Source organism: Vipera berus, assembly GCF_964194415.1.
Source record: "Vipera berus genome assembly, chromosome: 5".
NCBI lineage: Eukaryota > Metazoa > Chordata > Lepidosauria > Squamata > Viperidae > Vipera > Vipera berus.
This window is the reverse complement of record NC_138207.1, coordinates 80,083,810-80,101,969: the sequence shown is the minus strand read 5'-3', so window position 1 is coordinate 80,101,969 and position 18,160 is coordinate 80,083,810. Positions and strand designations below refer to the sequence as shown.

The 18,160-nt window shown below is 48.7% G+C and overlaps 1 protein-coding gene across 1 annotated transcript in view; it reads left to right on the top strand.

The window, feature by feature from the left end:
- PCDH15 (protocadherin related 15) overlaps window positions 1–18,160 on the top strand; it is a gene marked incomplete at its 5' end in the record, with an annotated part of 435,974 nt that overhangs the window by 286,362 nt on the left and 131,452 nt on the right. The gene's annotated exons all lie outside the window — the stretch shown is intronic.

Genomic DNA, 18,160 nt, shown 5'->3' with positions numbered 1-18,160 from the left:
TGTTTTAAGGCCGTGACGAAAGGACTGGAGGTCCGGGCCATCCGGAGCTCAAGGGAAAGTTGATTCCACAAGGCAGGTGCTCCGAGAGAAGGCTCTCCCCCTGGGGGTCGCCAGCCAACATTGTCTGGCCGACGGCACCCTGAGGAGGCCCTCTCTGTGTGAGCACACCGGGTGATGGGAAGTCATTCCTGGTAGCAGACGGTCCTGCAAATATCCCGGGCTTAAGCCATGTAGGGCTTTAAAGGTAAGAACCAGCACCTTAAATCTCATCCGGAGGGTAACCGGTAACCAATGCAGCTCACGCAGGAGGGGTGTAATATGGGAGTATCGGGATGCTCCCATCACTACCCGCGCGGCCACATTCTGCACCAGCTGGAGCCTCCAGGTGGTCTTCAAGGGCAGCCCCATGTAGAGACCATTGCAGTAATCTATACGGGAGGTAACGAGTGCATGAGTGACCATACGTAGAGCATCTCGGTCCAGATAGGGGCGCAACTGGTGCACCAGGCGAACCTGGGCAAATGCCCCCTTGGCCACAACTCCTATATGCTCTTCAAAACTGAGTCGTGTTGTTGTGACTCAGGGCCAGCCTGTGGGTCCGACAGCCGGGTCCGATGTATCGGAGGACTCAGATGTGGGGGAGGAGGGAAACGAACCGGCTGATGATGATTTGGAGGCTTTGCAGAGTCCTCAGCCGGGGACCTCTTCTCAGCTGTGTGAGCCCGAGAGTGCGGAGGATGATGACCCACAGCTGGCCCTGTTCAAGGACGCCCGACGCAGGAGGCAGACGAGCAGGGACAAACAAAGAAAGACTATGGGACTCCTCGGGAGGAGGCACAGGGAGACCACGCCCTGAGCTCTCTATAAAAGAAGTGTTTGGGGAGGGGCTGGTTGCTGAAAGCAACTTTTCCGCTTGAGAAGACAAGCTCTTGTGTTTTTGTTAACTGCGTAATTAAATCTTGGCAGAAGCCTTTTAGCCTTGGACGCTTTCCAGACTCTTCTCTTAATTAGGGGTTGCGAGAAGAGGGCTGGTTCAGAACAGTTTGCTTTCAGCCACCCACCCCTTAATACTACGATGGAGCAGCTTCTTGCCGAGAATGCCCAGCTCAACCAGCAACTCACCCTGCTGGCCACTCAGGTGGCACAACTGCAGGCTCAGGTACATGCTGCCCCCCCACCCAGGAGGAAATGTCAGTTAGCTATGCCGGATAAATTTGCTGGTAAACCAGAACTGTTTCCTGCCTTCCTGGGACAATGCCAGCTTTATATCAGCGTGAGAGCAGCTGATTTCCCCACTGACCGAGATAAGGTTGGATTCGTGTTGAGCCTTCTGTCGGGAGATGCAGCTCGTTGGGGCACGCCTCTGTTGGCACAGCCTAGCCCTTTGTTGGATAACTTTGGGGGGTTTTGTGACCATATGCGCCTCATGTACGAGGACCCGATTAAGGCGCAGACCGCCACCCGACGTCTGAAAGCTTTGAGGCAGGGTCAGCGCCCCCTACAGGCCTATATCAGCGATTTCCGGCTGCTTAGCCAGGATTCCGCCTGGAATGAGGCTGCGCTCGTGGATGCCTTTCAGGATGGCTTGTCAGAGGAGATGTTGGATGAGCTGGCCCGCGTGGACATTCCCTCAGATCTGAATGGGCTGATCCATCTTTGTCTGCGGATCGATGCCCGGCTGCAGCAGCGTAAGAGTCGCCGTGCCACCCCACAGACCCCTGCCGCCCCTGTTGTGCGTGAGCCCCCAGTCCAGAGGGAGGAGCCAATGGAGCTGGGTGCCGCCAGGTCCCGTCTATCGGTGACGGAAATGGACAGACGACGATCGGAGGGGTTGTGTTTTTACTGTGGGGACCCTGGACATTTGGCTGCTTCTTGCCCAAAGAAGCGTCAGCGGGCGTCAGTGACCAAGCCAGCTCCGAGAAAGTCCCCTGCTTTGCTATCGGGAAACGGTCCGAGCCCGATCTAGACGGTGTGAAAGATCGGGCGACCCACAACGATCACGCCGAGCGACGCCGTTCCGACGGTGCCTGTGAACCTCCACGGCATTTGATTTTGGAGGCACGACTGATCCTTCCTGGCAAGCCAGAGGGGATTCCGGTCCATGCCTTAATTGACTCTGGGGCTACCACTAACTTTATGGATTCGGCCTTTGTGGCCAAATGGGCTGTTCCCCAGTGTCCGGTGGATCCGCCCATGCTTGTGGAGACCATCGATGGTCGAGTGCTCCTGTCCGGGCCTATCACGGCCGCCACGCAACCCGTGTGTATGGCCATCAGTACCCATGTGGAGGCCATTCAGTTTTACGTCACTTCGGATCTGCACTTCCCCGTGGTCTTGGGACTGGCGTGGCTCCGGGCGCATGATCCACAGATCTATTGGTCTCAGAACTTGGTCACCTTCCCAAGTTTGCAGTGCGTGGACCACACCCGCCATATCTGTGCCGGCCAGGTGGAGGGTTCCTCAGGGGTTTCCTTGCCTCCCGTACTGTCCGACTTTGCTGACGTGTTCAGCGAGTCAGAGGCGGACCAATTACCCCCGCACAGGCCCTACGACTGCTCCATTGACCTAGTCCCTGATGCGCCTCTCCCAGTGGGGCGTTTGTACTCCATGTCGGAGCCCGAGTTGGCCGCATTGCGGGACTTCCTGACAAAGAACTTGGCTCGTGGATTCATCCGGCCCTCGTCCTCGCCAGTGTCTGCGCCCGTGCTCTTCGTCAAAAAGAAGTCGGGCGAGTTACGGCTTTGCTGTGACTACCGGAAACTCAACGCTATCACGGTGCGTAACCGCTACCCGCTGCCCCTCATCCCCGAGCTCTTGGACCGACTCCGGGAGGCTAAGATCTTCACGAAACTGGACCTGCGTGGAGCTTACAACCTCGTCAGGGTTCGGCCGGGTGATGAGTGGAAGACAGCGTTTGGTACTTGCTATGGACATTTCGAGTACACGGTGATGCCGTTTGGCCTGACCAACGCCCCCGCTGTGTTTCAGCATTTTATGAATGACATCTTTCGGGATCTGTTGGACCAGTTTGTTGTGATTTACCTGGACGACATCCTGATTTACTCCCCGTCGCGTGAAGCGCATCATCAGCATCTCCGTCAGGTCCTGCAGCGCCTCCGGAAACATCGGCTGTTTGCCAAGTTGGAGAAGTGCCAGTTCTACCAGGTGACCATTGATTTCTTGGGCCACCGCATTTCTCCCGAGGGCATCGCCATGGATCCAAGTAAAGTTGAGTCGTTGCAGAGTTGGCAACCCCCGCGTCGCGTGAAGGATGTTCAGCGACTTCTTGGATTTGCCAACTACTATCGGACATTCATCCCTGGCTTTGCTGCCTTGACAGCCCCCCTCACCCGGCTCCTGCAGAAGAAGACTCGGTTCCAGTGGAACGCCCCCGAACAACAGGCGTTCCAAGCTTTGAAGGACGCCTTCATGAAGGAGCCCATCTTGAAGCATCCTGACCCGCAACGGCCGTTTGTCGTGGAGGCGGACGCCTCCGACATTGCCATTGGGGCCGTGTTACTCCAGGCAGCGACGCCCAACGGTACCCTTTTCCCTTGCGCGTATCACTCTCGGAAATTGAATCCCTCGGAGCGCAACTATACCATCTGGGAGAAGGAGCTGCTGGCCATCAAGGCGGCGTTCGAGGCTTGGAGGCATCATCTGGAGGGGGCGCGGCATCAAATCGAGGTCCGGACGGACCACAAGAATCTGGAAAGCCTGCAGACCGCTCGGAATTTGAACCAACGCCAGATCCGGTGGTCCCTCTTCTTTGCGAGGTTTGACTTTCGGGTGCGGTACATACCAAGCGGGCACAACCAGAGAGCGGATGCTCTGTCCAGGAAGCCCGAGTACACCCGAGTGGAAGACAAGCTTCCGCCCAGGACAGTGATCCCCGTCGAGTCTTTTGCTGCGGTACGGGAGCCGGTGGATATACGGGCTCGGATCCGGGAGGCGCAGCAGCAGGAGGCGTGGGTGGCTCAGCGGAAGGAAGAGGTGGGGCCAGATTCGCCTTGGTCGGTCACGGATGGACTCCTGTATTATCGTGACCGGCTCTATGTTCCAGGAGGGCCACTCAGGGGACTCGTCCTCAGCCAATGTCATGATAACCCGGCTGCGGGGCATTTTGGCCTGTTCAAGACTCTGAACCTGGTCTCCCGTACTTTCTGGTGGCCCCGAGTCCGACACGATGTCCAGTCTTATGTCACCTCCTGCGTCCCATGCAGGCAGGCCAAGTCAGCGACAGGGGCCCCGCCTGGTTTACTGCAGCCTTTGCCAACGCCCAAGAGACCCTGGGGGGCTGTGTCCATGGACTTTCTGACGGATCTACCCCCATCCTCCGGCTTCACGACAGTGTTTGTGGTGGTGGACATGTTGACCAAGATGGCGCACTTCATCCCCTGTCGCGGCTTACCGTCAGCTCGCGCCACTAGTCGCATGTTCATCCAACAGGTGTTCCGGCTGCACGGCCTTCCCGATAGGGTCGTCTCCGATAGGGGGGCCCAGTTTACAGCCCGCTTCTGGCAGGAGTTGATGCGGGCGTTGGACATTAAGGTTTGCCTCTCGTCCGCGCATCATCCTCAGACCGACGGGGGTACCGAGAAGGTCATCGGCATCTTAGAGCAGTATCTGCGCTGCTATGTTAACCTGCAGCAGGACAACTGGGTGGACTATTTGGCCATAGCCGAGTTTGCCTTTAATAACTCGCAACACACCTCCACGCAGATGACACCGTTCTTGGCCAACGTGGGTTATCACCCCAGGTTCTTCCCTCTTTCTCCCGTGGACTCACCGGAGCCGGCAGCGAACGAATTCATGGCGGAGTTACAGGCGATCCATCGGTTGGTGCGACGGCAGCTGGAGAAGGCCAAGGCCGACTACAAGAGGTTCGCCGATCGGTCGAGAAGGGATACGCCTCCACTATCGGTGGGGGATCGGGTCTGGCTGTCCACCAGGAACCTACCATCCACTCGGCCGGCGAGGAAGCTGGACCACCGTTACCTTGGACCGTTCCCAGTCGAGGCCGTCATCAACCCGGTCGCCTATCGTTTAACTCTGCCACGTTCCCTGCGCGTGCACCCCGTCTTCCATCGGTCCTTGTTGGTCCCCGAACAACCGGCCTGTCCACTTCGCCAAGCGGAACCTCCCCCATCAGGAACTCGTGATGGAGGCAGCACCCCCGAGTACGAGGTCGCCAGCATCAGGGATTCCTGCTGGCTGAAAGGTCGCTTCCAGTACCTGATCGAGTGGAAAGGGTACGGGCCGGAGGACTTCACATGGGAAGACGCGACCGCCGTTCATGCCCCTGCGTTGGTGACTGCTTTTCACGAACAGTTCCCATCCCGACCGCATCCGGATCGGCAGACCCGAGGGAAGGGCCCTGCGGTGCGGGATAGTGTTGTGACTCAGGGCCAGCCTGTGGGTCCGACAGCCGGGTCCGATGTATCGGAGGACTCAGATGTGGGGGAGGAGGGAAACGAACCGGCTGATGATGATTTGGAGGCTTTGCAGAGTCCTCAGCCGGGGACCTCTTCTCAGCTGTGTGAGCCCGAGAGTGCGGAGGATGATGACCCACAGCTGGCCCTGTTCAAGGACGCCCGACGCAGGAGGCAGACGAGCAGGGACAAACAAAGAAAGACTATGGGACTCCTCGGGAGGAGGCACAGGGAGACCACGCCCTGAGCTCTCTATAAAAGAAGTGTTTGGGGAGGGGCTGGTTGCTGAAAGCAACTTTTCCGCTTGAGAAGACAAGCTCTTGTGTTTTTGTTAACTGCGTAATTAAATCTTGGCAGAAGCCTTTTAGCCTTGGACGCTTTCCAGACTCTTCTCTTAATTAGGGGTTGCGAGAAGAGGGCTGGTTCAGAACACGTGTATCCAGGAGGATGCCTAAGTTGCGCGCCCTATCAACGGAAGGTAACACCTCTCCTCCCATAACCAAAGATGGAATCTCTTGGACTAAATGAGATGCTGGTACGTAAAGCCACTCAGTCTTGGCCGGGTTGAGCTGGAGCCTGTTCTTCCCCATCCAGATTCGTACCGCTTCCAGGCAGCGGGACATCACGTTGAGGGCATCACTGGGTTGGTTCGGGGTGGAGATGAAAAGCTGGGTATCATCAGCATATTGATGATACCTCACCCCGAAACCACGGATGATCTCGCCCAGTGGCTTCATATAGATGTTGAACAGGAGGGGAGAGAGGACTGACCCCTGGGGCACCCCACAACTAAGGGGCCTTGGGGTTGACCTCTGCCCTCCTGCCAAGACCGTCTGCGAACGGCCTGAGAGGTAGGAGGAGAACCACTGTAAAACGGTGCCTCCCACTCCCAACCCCCCAAGACATCGCAGCAAGATACCATGGTCGATGGTATCAAAAGCCGCAGAGAGATCTAATAGGACCAGGACAGAAGAACAACCCCTATCCCGGGCCCACCAGAGATCATCCACCAGTGCGACCAATGCCATCTCCGTGCTGTACCCGGGCCTGAAACCTGATTGGTATGGATCCAGATACTCAGTTTCCTCCAAGACCAAAGGGAGCTGCCGTGCCACCACGCTCTCAACAACCTTCGCAAGAAAGCGAAGGTTGGAGACAGGACGAAAGTTATTTAGAATAGCTGGATCCAAGGCAGGTTTCTTGAGGAGGGCCCTCACCACTGCCTCCTTCAAGGCAGCAGGGAAGCACCCCTCACTCAAGGAAGCATTAATAACTGCCAGGAGCCAGCCTCGTGTAACCTCCCGAGCTGCATAAACCAGCCAGGAGGGACACGGGTCCAACAAACACGTGGTGGCACTTAATCTCCCCATGATCCTGTCCACTTCATCCGTAGTCACAGGATCAAACTCCTCTCAGATATTATTGGCCAAACCCGACGCTTCCCCCTCGACAGATACTGCCCAGTTGGAGTCCAGACCAGCCTGAATCTGAGCGATTTTATCCAGCAGATGCTGACTAAACTCCTCGGCCCATCCCCGCAAGGGGTCCTCCCCCGTCCCCTGATTTAAAAGGAAACGGGTCACCCTAAACAGGGCGGCCAGGTGGTTATCTGTGGACACAATGAGGGTGGCAAAGTGAGCACGCTTCGCCGCCTCCATTGCCACAAGGTAAGATCTAGAAAAAGATCTTAACTGTGTTCAGTCAGATTCGGACTGACTGGACCTCCAAATGCTCTCTAGTCCCCTCCTCCGGCACTTCATCTCCCACAGGTCCATGGAAAACCAAGGGGCCAACTGGGACCTGCGCTGGGTAAGAGGCCGCAAAGGCACAACGCGGTCGAGACCCTCCGAAGCAGCCCTTTGCCAGGCGTCAACTAAGGTCTCGACCGGGCTGTGGGAAAGGGAGGCAGGAATCAGTCCAAGCGCCATCTGGAACATATCCGGGTCCATCAGGTGCCTGGGGCGGAACCACCTGGTCGGTTCTGCCTCCCAGCAGCGGGAGGTGGCATAACGGAGGCCCAGCCGCAGGAGATGCACCCTCCAGGGAGGGCAGGTTAAAATCCCCCAGAACCATAAGTCTGGAAAACTCAACCGCCAACTCCGAGAGAGCGTCGAGCAGCCCGGGCAGGGCCATTGCCACGCAGCTGGGAGAAAGGTACGTAAGCAACAGGCCCAACTGACCCCCAGGGCCCCACCTCAGGAGGAGGGACTCACATCCACCTATCTGAGGGGCAGTGGCCTCCCACAGACAAAGGGCCTCCTTAATAACAACTGCCACCCCACCACCCCTACCCTGAGCCCGAGGCTGGTGAAGCACATGGAAACCTGGTGGGCATAACTCAATCAAAGGGACTCCTTCCTCTGGGCCCAACCAAGTTTCCGTAATGCATGCCAGGTCTGCGCCTTCCTCCTCGATCAAATCCCGGATGAGGGGAGCTTTATTAACCACAGACCTGGCATTCAAATAGACCAGCCTGAGCTCAGGTACCTGTCCTCCCCCACGCCTGGAAAAGCAGGATGAAGCCAGAGGGTCGGAGCATGCCACCACTCGAAGACAGCGGGGGCGCGATCCCAGATTTCGATATGGCCCTCTGTTCATCCGTCTGCCGCCATTACCAATCACCGTGGGGATTGCTGTTCCCACCCCTTCCCCTCGGGCCCCAAGACCCCCCATCCCGGCCCCCCCATCGCCGCGACCATCTACCAACCTGGACTGAGGAAGGTCCGGCAAAATCCCCCCATCTTTCTGCCAGGCCTTACGTCCCTCCCCCCTCCCTAACCCATTAAAAAGTTTAAAAAGAAATCCCCTAAGCCTCCTTTTTGTGCCATGCCACCTCTCAGGATCCCAAGACCCATCATTAAGGAACCGGCGGCATAGGTTAGAGGGCCACACCTGAGAGAGGGGGGACTTCCTCAGGGCAAAAAGTTCACCCGCGGAATAAAACATTAAGATGATTAAAATGATTAAAAGCAGGAGGGAACATATTGGCAGGACAGATGGAAAAAGATATTAAAACCCCAGAGCTAGACAGTGACTCCCAAATGTGGTCGCCCTCTCACAGCGACCATGATCTTCCAATTTCAGGGAGAACCACTATCCAGCTCCGGGCTGGTCGTAGGGAGGGAAAAGTCCGATGACTGGGATGATGGTAAGTCCATATTGGTGAAGGCATCCACAGCTCCGGTGATGAGTAGATGTAAATTAGTCCCGGGCATCAGGTTCCCGGCCCGGCCAATAACAGCCTGGCCCCCCTGAACCCAGCATCGTCGAGCCCCACCACCAACACCTCCAAGCCTCCAAGATGTCAAATGGAGGCTACAAAATCCGGGCCAGTCATCCATCACCAACTCATAGATAAAATCACGACCACAAGGGCTGTAAGAGGCCGCAGAAGACAGAAATAATTGATGATGATGGAGGAGGCTCACCTCTGATCTTAAATATATATGATCATTAACGAGCCCAACTATATTAATTGGAGAGCCAGTTTGCTGTATGGCTGGCCTAGAAACCAGGATACTCTGAGGTCTAGTTCCATCTGAGACAAGAAAGCCAGATGAATGATTTTGGACAGGTCACACTTTCTCAGCCCAGCTCACCTCACAGAGTTGTTGTTGTAGGGAGAATAAGATGAGGAAGGAGTATTAGGCATGTTTACCACATTGAGTTACTTATAAAGTAAGGAATAAGGGTGGGATTACTGGATTTATATTAAATACTGGAAGCCAACAATTGTTAATTTTCCAATTTGGAAAACTTTGGAATACATATAGTTTTTGACTTCCTACGGTTCATTTATGACCATTCAAAGTTATAATAGCAGTGAAAAAAGTGGCTTATGGCCTGTTTTCATACTTACAACCATTGTAGCATCCCAAAGGTCATGTGATCAAAATTCAGACCCTTGGCAGTTGACTCATATTTGTGACGGTTGCAGTGTCCTGTGGTCACATGATCCCCTTTTGTCATTTACTGACAAGTCAATGGGGAAGCCAGATTCACTTAGCAATAGTTTGTCTAATTTAACAATTGTTGTGATTTGCCTGTGGTAAGAAAGATCGTAAAAAGGGGCAAACTCACTTAATAAACATTTCACTTAGCAACAGAAATTTTGGGCTTAATTGTAGTCGTAAGTCGAGGACTTACTTATATTGATTGGATGGACAGTATTAGGATGAAATACCTCTAATATCTCTGGAGACATTTAATTAGAAAGTTATGGAATGTAATGTCCAATGAAAGAAGATTTGAGCCCCTTTCCCATGCTAATTTAACTTTATGGGGAAAGCCAATACTAACAATTGGGGGAAAGTTGGTGATATGGAGAAAAATATGGACTTTGGATCATCTGATAGATGACGAAGATGAACTTTTACCATCAGTTTGTTGAAAGATAAATGTCATCTATGAGATGTAATCCAATGACAATATTTACACCTGCAATATTGCTTAAATATATTGTTAAGCGTCTTCAGCTTCTGAGATACCTGAGATACTAGAACAACTTGTTAAATCCTTTAAAACCAGAAAAACCCCACCCTACTATTAGTTTTTCTATGTATTTTTTATCAGTAAATCAATTTGATGTGCAGATTCTATGAAATGATTGGAGTAAAGAATTAGAATTTCTTATATTTCCTAGACAATGAGTTAACTTCTATACCAAGAGTGTAGATGAACCTTAAATCTTCTAACACATAATCAACATAAAATAATAGAAGCATAAAAAATTATGGGTATCAAGGGAGGCATTGATTTTATAGGATGGGTATTATGGTATTATGATTACACAAGATAGATTTCACTACCTGAAACAGCAGATAATGTGCTTTTTTTACTCTCTGAAATATAATTTGGTAGGATTGGCTTTAAACTATTTCCTGAACTGTAAACCTATAGAATTATTCTGCACAGCAGTCTTTTTATAGAATTGCTCAGTATGATCATTTCTACTCCTTGCATATATTAATATCTGACTCCTCTGACAAGGATTGGAGAGAAAATCACCAATCTCCTAATGTTTTGTGACTTACCGGTAACTCCTTGGCTAGTTTCCTAACGCTTTGTGACTTAACTCTTTGGCTAGTTTTGGCAGAAGGCTCTCAGCCAAGGCTTGGCTAGATTATTATCAAGAATCTTTAATGCAAAAAAGAAGAAAGCCATACAAAAAGTTAACTGTCCACGTCCAGTGAGCTCAAATAGTTCAAATGATTTTTATATCTTTAGATTGCCAGTACTAGGCTTAGTAGCCTTGAACCCAAGCTCTCCTCTGTTTACATAAGGACCCTGTTTGGCCCAAGAACCATTGGATTCTGTCTCAACCCTAACAATAAGGATATGTGTGTTGTTTTTCTGTAAACTGTATAAGTACAATGGCTACAAGCAGAAAAAGCCATTCCATCACACACACACACAAACACACACACCTTCTGCCATTAAATCCTAGATTTTGGCAGAAATTTTTGACACGTTTAACATCCCACTGGTTATTAAATCGTAAGTTTTTAGATCAGATCTAGTGGTTAGGAGGCACCATAATTATGCTATCAAGTAAGATCTTTTTGACCCAATGAGTTTAAGCATAAGCAAAGTGGCCCATTCTGTTTTCTTCTCCTGTCTCATCTCAACTTCCTACACATTAGATTGTATTTTACTCTATCGATATACTTTATTGTTTATTGAACCAGCACAGTGTTATTGAAGGATACCATTTAACTCTACCTAACATTATCAAAAAGTTTAAACTTCAGAATAGTAATTCAATAGCGCTCTATTAGTAGGTGGTGAAATTGAGCCATTAGGACAATCAAAAAGAGCATGCTTTATTTAAAATTAAATAAGCCTGGGGCTAAGTTATTAAGAAAACCCAAATGCTATTTTATGTATGCATCCTTGTTTCCATCATAGTATTTCTTTTTTTGTCTTTTTAATATTTAGGGCATTCTTGTTTCCACCATAATTGCAATAGTATTTTTTCCTTTTGGCTTTTTAATATTTATTCATTAGTGTAATTTCATAGACTGACAGTAAGTAGAAATTATGACAATTAGCACAATCCCTGAATTATATGGAACCTTTCTATTCACTTCCTTGCTCTCCACTCAAAGCGGTTGTTTTGTTGTTGTTGTTAGCTGCGAAGTCATGTCCAACCCATCGCAACCCTATGGACAACGTTCCTCCAGGCCTTCCTGTCCTCTACCATTTATCCAACTAGGTAACTTCATTCGTGCTTAGTGATTTTTTTTTATTGAAAAGTTTTACAGTCCATTTTAACTTTAACAATCCCCCCTCCCCACACCCCTACCTAACCCTCCCTATCCCTCCCACCCATTCCCCCCTCCCCCCCTGACTTCCCAGAGCTAAATACAGGGTTGTTGTTGTTAGTTGCGAAGTCGTGTCCGACCCATCGCGACCCTATGGACAACGTTCCTCCAGGCCTTCCTGTCCTCTACCATCTTCTGGAGTCCATTTAAGCTCACGCCTACTGCTTCAGTGACTCCATCCAGCCACCTCATTCTCTGTCGTCCCCTTCTCTTGCCCTCAATCTTTCCCAGCATTAGGCTCTTCTCCAGTGAGTCCTTCCTTCTCATTAGGTGGCCAAAGTATTTGAGTTTTAGCTTCAGGATCTGGCCTTCTAAAGAGCAGTCAGGGTTGATCTCCTCTAGGACTGACCGGTTTGATCGCCTTGCAGTCCAAGGGACTTGCAGGAGTCTTCTCCAGCACCATAGTTCAAAGGCTTCAATTCTTTGGCGCTCAGCCTTTTTTATGGTCAAACTTTCACAGCCATACATTGCAACTGGGAACACCATAGCCTTGACTATACACACTTTTGTTGACAGGGTGATGTCTCTGCTTTTTAGTGTGCTGTCTAGATTTGCCATGGCTTTCCTCCCGAGGAGCAAGCGTCTTTTAATTTCTTGGCTACAGTCCCCATCTGCAGTGATCTTGGAGCCCAGGAAAATAAAATCTGTCACTACCTCCATTTCTTCCCCATCAATTTGCCAGGAATTGAGAGGGCCGGATGCCATGATCTTAGTTTTTTTAATGTTAAGTTTCAACCCAAGTTTTGCACTCTCCTTCTTCACCCGCAACAAGAGGCTCTTTAGATCCTCTTCACTTTCTGCCATTAGAGTGGTATCATCTGCATATCTTAGGTTGTTGATATTTCTTCCGTCAATCTTAATTCCAACTTTTGATTCATCTAGTCCTGCCTTTCTCATGATGTGCTCTGCATATAAGTTAAATGGGCAGGGCGACAGTAGACAGCCTTGCCGGACTCCTTTCCCAATTTTGAACCAATCAGTGGTTCCGTGTACAGTTCTCCCTGTTGCTTCTTGGCCCACATATAGGTTTCTCAAGAGACAAATAAGATGGTCTGGAACACCCATCTCTTTAAGAACTTGCCACAGTTTGTTATGATCCACACAATCAAAGGCTTTAGCATAGTCAATGAAGCAGAAGTAGATGTTTTTCTGGAACTCTCTAGCTTTCTCCATGATCCAGCGTATGTTGGCAATTTGATCTCTAGTTCCTCTGCCTCTTTGAAATCCTGCCTGTACTTCTGGTAGTTCTCGATCCACATACTGCTGGAGTCTAGCTTGTAGGATTTTAAGCATGACTTTACTAGCATGAGAAATGAGTGCAATGGTGCGATAGTTTGAACATTCTTTGGCACTGCCTTTCTTTGGAATTGGAATGTAAACTGATCTTTTCCAATCCTGTGGCCACTGTTGAGTTTTCCAAATTTGCTGGCAAATTGAGTGAAGCACTTTTACTGCATCGTCTTTTAGGATTTTGAATAGCTCAGCTGGAAAACTGTCACCTCCACTAGCTTTGTTGTTGCTCAGCTTTTCTAAGGCCCACTTCACTTCACATTCTAGGATGTCTGGCTCGAGGTCAGTGACCACCTCATTGTGATTATCAGGGATGTTAAGCTCATTCTTGTATAGTTCTTCTGTGTAATTTTGCCACCTCTTCTTAATCTCTTCTGCCTCTGTTAGGTCCCTGCCATTTTGGTCCTTTATCATGCCCATTTTTGCATGAAACGTTCCCTTCATCTCTCCAATTTTCTTGAAAAGATCTCTGGTCCTCCCTATTCTATTGTTTTCTTCTATTTCTTTGCACTGTTCATTTAAGAAGGCATTCTTATCTCTTCTAGCTATTCTCTGGAATTTTGCATTCAATTGGGCGTATATTTCTTTTTCTCCCTTGCCTTTCGCTTCTCTCCTTTCCTCAGCTATTTCCAAAGCTTCCTCAGACAACCATTTTGCTTTCTTGCATTTCTTTTTCTTTGGGATGGTTTTGGTTGCTACCTGTTGTACAATGTTGTGAACCTCTGGCACTACTAGTACTAGCCCTCAGCTCTTCCCCAGTAGCATATTAGATGCCTTCCGACCTGAGGAGCTCATCTTCCAGCGTCATATTGTATTGCCTTTTGGTAATGAGCATAGGGTTTTCATGGCAAAGATACTGGAGTGGGTTGCCATTTCCTTGTCCAGTGGTTCACGTTTTTTCAGAACTCTCTGCTATGACCTTTCCATCTTGGGTGGCCCTGCACAGCATAGCTCATAGCTTCATTGAATTACGCAAGCCCCTTCACCACGACAAGGCAGTAATCCATGAAGGGGAAGCGGTTGTTTAGAAACAGCTTTTTCAGAAATTTTATTTGCCTTCTGTATCTTAAGTCTGGTTGTTGTTGTTGTTGTTGTTGTTTGGTCTCCATGGAGTTATCTATTTCTTTTTGTGTCAGTCTTGCTTTTTCTTCTTCTTTACTTTCTACTTCAATATGAATTCCTCACAACCATCAAGTAGTTTAGAACCCACTGAGGAAGGATTTGAAGCATTTAGAACAAGGCCATGCAACCCTTTTCAGTCTGGATTCTGAATTAAAACTTTCAGTTCTTCTTGGGATTTTCAGGCACTGTAGTTAGTAATCAGGTAGGTAGGTAAAACTCAGACTTTTGGAACTCCGTAGTAGCAGGGCAGGATTGCGGACTTAATGTAATAAGTTGTCTCTAGCTCTCTGCTTCCCAGTAGTAAAATTATCTCAGTCTGTGAAGCTCATTGCTTTAAAAAGATTTGTAAACCCTCCACCCCTAAGATGACAAATGAAACTTCTGAGAGTTTCAGGACCCACCCCAATTCACGTCTTAGGAAAACAAAAACTCTTGGAGTCAGTTCTAGTCCAAAAGGAATTTTTACTAGGACATGTTTGGTTGTGGAAATACAAGACAGGACCTGGTATTGTTTTACAGATTGAAACTTTATAAAGAGTTCCTGGTTCAACCCCCCCTTCCCTCAACCCCATTTGGTCAGCCCCCCATCATTTACTTCGTGTCATCCTGCCTTGGACCCTGCTGTGTTGAACTCTTGACTATTGCAATGCTCTCTACATGGGGCTTCCCTTGAAGACCACTCGGAGGCTCCAACTGGTACAGAATGCGGCCGCGAGAGTTGTCTTGGGAGTTTCCCGGTACTCCCATGTTACACCTTTGCTCCGCGAGCTGCATTGGTTACCAGTTGTCTTCCGGGTGAGGTTCAAGGTCTTAGTGATGGTTTTTAAGTCCTTACATGGCATGGGTCCGGAATACCTCGGGGACCACCTGCTGCCGGCGTCGACTCCCCTCCGCCCTGTGCGTTCCCACAGAGAGGGCCTCCTCAGGGTGCCTCCGGTCAGAGAATGCCGGCTGGTGGCCCCCAGGGGGAGGGCCTTCTCTGTGGGTGCCCCGGCTCTGTGGAATCAACTGCCGGTTGAGCTCCGGATGGCACCGGATCTCCGCTCCTTCCGGCGCGGGTTAAAGACCCATTTATTCGAACAAGCTGGCCTGGCCTGATGGGGAGTTAACTTAGGGTTTTAATATTTGTATATTCTTACTGTTTTATTTTGGGCAATAATTTAATTCTTTTTTAACTTTTGTACTTTTGTATTTTTATTATATGCCCTGTTCACCGCCCTGAGTCCTTCGGGAGAAGGGCGGTATAAAAATTTAATAAACTATAAACTATAAACTATCCCTTTCGTGGGAAAAAGGGAACTTCGGATCGTTTACGGTTATTGTCTTCTTCCTTTACAGATTCAAATGGAGACACAGGCCAGATGCCTTCTTCCCTAACCCTCCACTTTGTTTCCCCAGTTCAAAAGGTTTCCCTTGGTCTTTGAAATAACCTAAGGCAGGCTGAATCCATGTCCGCTCCTTCTTCCTCGGGAGATTGCAGAATCCGGGGGGGGGGATAATGTTTTAAACATACATTTATGAATGTGATATAAATGGATTCTGACAGAGAGCATATATGTATATCACGGGTTTGTTCACATCAGAAAAGCAACAGCTAGTCCATCCCAAGCTCTCCTAAAGTCTCAGTAGAGCAAAATTTGAAACTCAAGTGAGCAGAGTTCCAAGAGGGGAACACTCCCCTCTTGATTCACGCACATCTTGGTTATACTATTAGATTGCCCCCCTCATTCACTATCAAATCATGAATGAAAGAAGACTTATGTCAGACCAATCTGACTTTTACAAGCAACAGCTGAAAGTCAAAGCTACCAAAGATCCAGTAACCAGGTATTAAATGTGGAACTAAGGTCTGGAAAGAGGCACTAATTTCAAACAATGAACTCAATGGGATCCACGACAACTCACTGTGGCCAGTTCGCCCCGGCCAACTCACCATGGCCAGCTTGCCATGGGACAACACACCACGGGACAAGAGTTACACCAGTATCAAAGAAATAGTGGGATAGAGTCATTAAAGAAAGGATGCCAAAGGAAGGACAAAATGAAATGTGAATAATAAAAATTAAAACAATTTTTGAAATTATTTTAAATAATTAAATTGAATTGCCCTGCGGCAAGCGGTCCCATGGTGAGTTGGCCATGTCGAGTTGTCCCATGGCAAAGTGGCTGTGGTGAGTTGGCAATGGCAAGTTGGCTGCGGCAAGTTGTCCCTTTCCAAACTCCGTATACCTGAGAGCTTCTTGTCCCTGTTTGTCACAATCTCAGTATTCCTGTTCTACCTTCTCACCTCCCCAAACTTTTCCCAGATCTTACAGTATTTCCCCACCTCAGGCAAAGGCATTCATTCCTTCACCCACCTCACCCGTATTTCACACTTATCACACACAACACATCAACACATCTGACCACTCCTGCCTTCAGCACTGATAGCTCAGAAATAACCCTTTGGAGATAGAAATGGATGGTGAATAAATCAAAAGGGTACAGGATAGATCTAATCAGTTTCATATTTCTTGGACTTCTTTCAAGCAGGCTCCCATTTAACCTAACACAGTAGTCTAACCTGCAAGATAAAAGGCATGGATGACTGTTGCCAAATTAGCTCCATCAGGTGGGCTTGTAGTTGACAAACCAAGTTAAGTGCTTTTTATGTTACTAAAGAAACATATGCTTCTGGCTGGATTAAAAATCACACCAGTAATGAGCTCGTTCCTATATGGAAATTGCACCCCTGCTAGTGCAGAATGAATGCCTCTTCATCTTCTCTGAATGTGAATTTCAGCTTATTGGTTTTCCATTTATTATCACAGTCAGACACTAATTTTGTATTTCTGAGGCTTCACTTGAGTTTTATGAAAATATTGATGGTCCATCACCAGGACTAGGTGGCATTATAAGGGGATTTGATGTAGGTAATAAGTTTCTTTCTGGATAAAATAGATCCTTTTGAATGTACAGCAGAAATTAGAAACCCTTGAGAGAAGTTCTGCACAGTATGACCTTGGGCTCCGAAACCATCTCAGAATCTAACCTCAAACATGAAGGGACTTGTAGGCAAGAAAAGATGCCAAACATCCAGCTTGGACCCAATGGGACGAGAGAGATAATTAAATAGCATATGTTTTTTCTTTCTTTTAAATTTGTTTTTGCAGATTTATTTGAAATATTTGTTCATATTTGAAATGTTAATCCTGTTTGGCCCACATCTTAGACATAATGCACTCCTGAACTAATATGGTACATAGTCTTACATGCAACTGGTCCTTTGTGGGCAACCATAATGCTGATGTGGCCCTCAATGAAATTGAGTTTGACACCCCTGACCTATTGGCTCCTTCCCAAGGACTTAGAATAGGCACATATTGTTGTTAAATCACATTCAAAGTATGGTCGCAGGATGTAAGCTTTTCCAGGTAAAGCCATCTTTGCAACTGACTGATGGTTTTGTCAATGACAGTGGTGTTTTGGAACTTCATCTGAGGTGCCTACTGTTATCAGTACTATCTTTGCATTCCTTCACCTTCATTCTACTTCTGTTTGCAGGTCTGTGTACTTTTCTCCAATTCCCTTGGAGAATTTCCCTTCTATTCTGTTGTCTCCAGGAAATGCAATGTCCATTTTCTAAACTTTCTTGTTTTTCTTATCAACATGTATTAAGTTTGGTGTGTGATGTGGCAGGTGCCTATCTTTTTGAATTCTAAAGTCCTGGAGCATGTTCAAATCAAACCAATCAAATCAACCTTTATTGTCAAAGTACAACATGTGTACAATGAGATTAGCTGAGCCTCTCTTCGTGCACCCCACCCCAACACAACTCACAGTGAAGACAAAAGGAAAAAAATCCCTAACCCAGTGAATCCTACTAACAAACACAAAATGAGGACCCAGATTGTTGGGGGCAATTAAGCTGACTTTGTAATAATGCCGCTTGGGGGTGTGTGTGAAAGCCCTAATAAGCAGGCATATACATAGAATGAAGGCTACTGCTAAGCT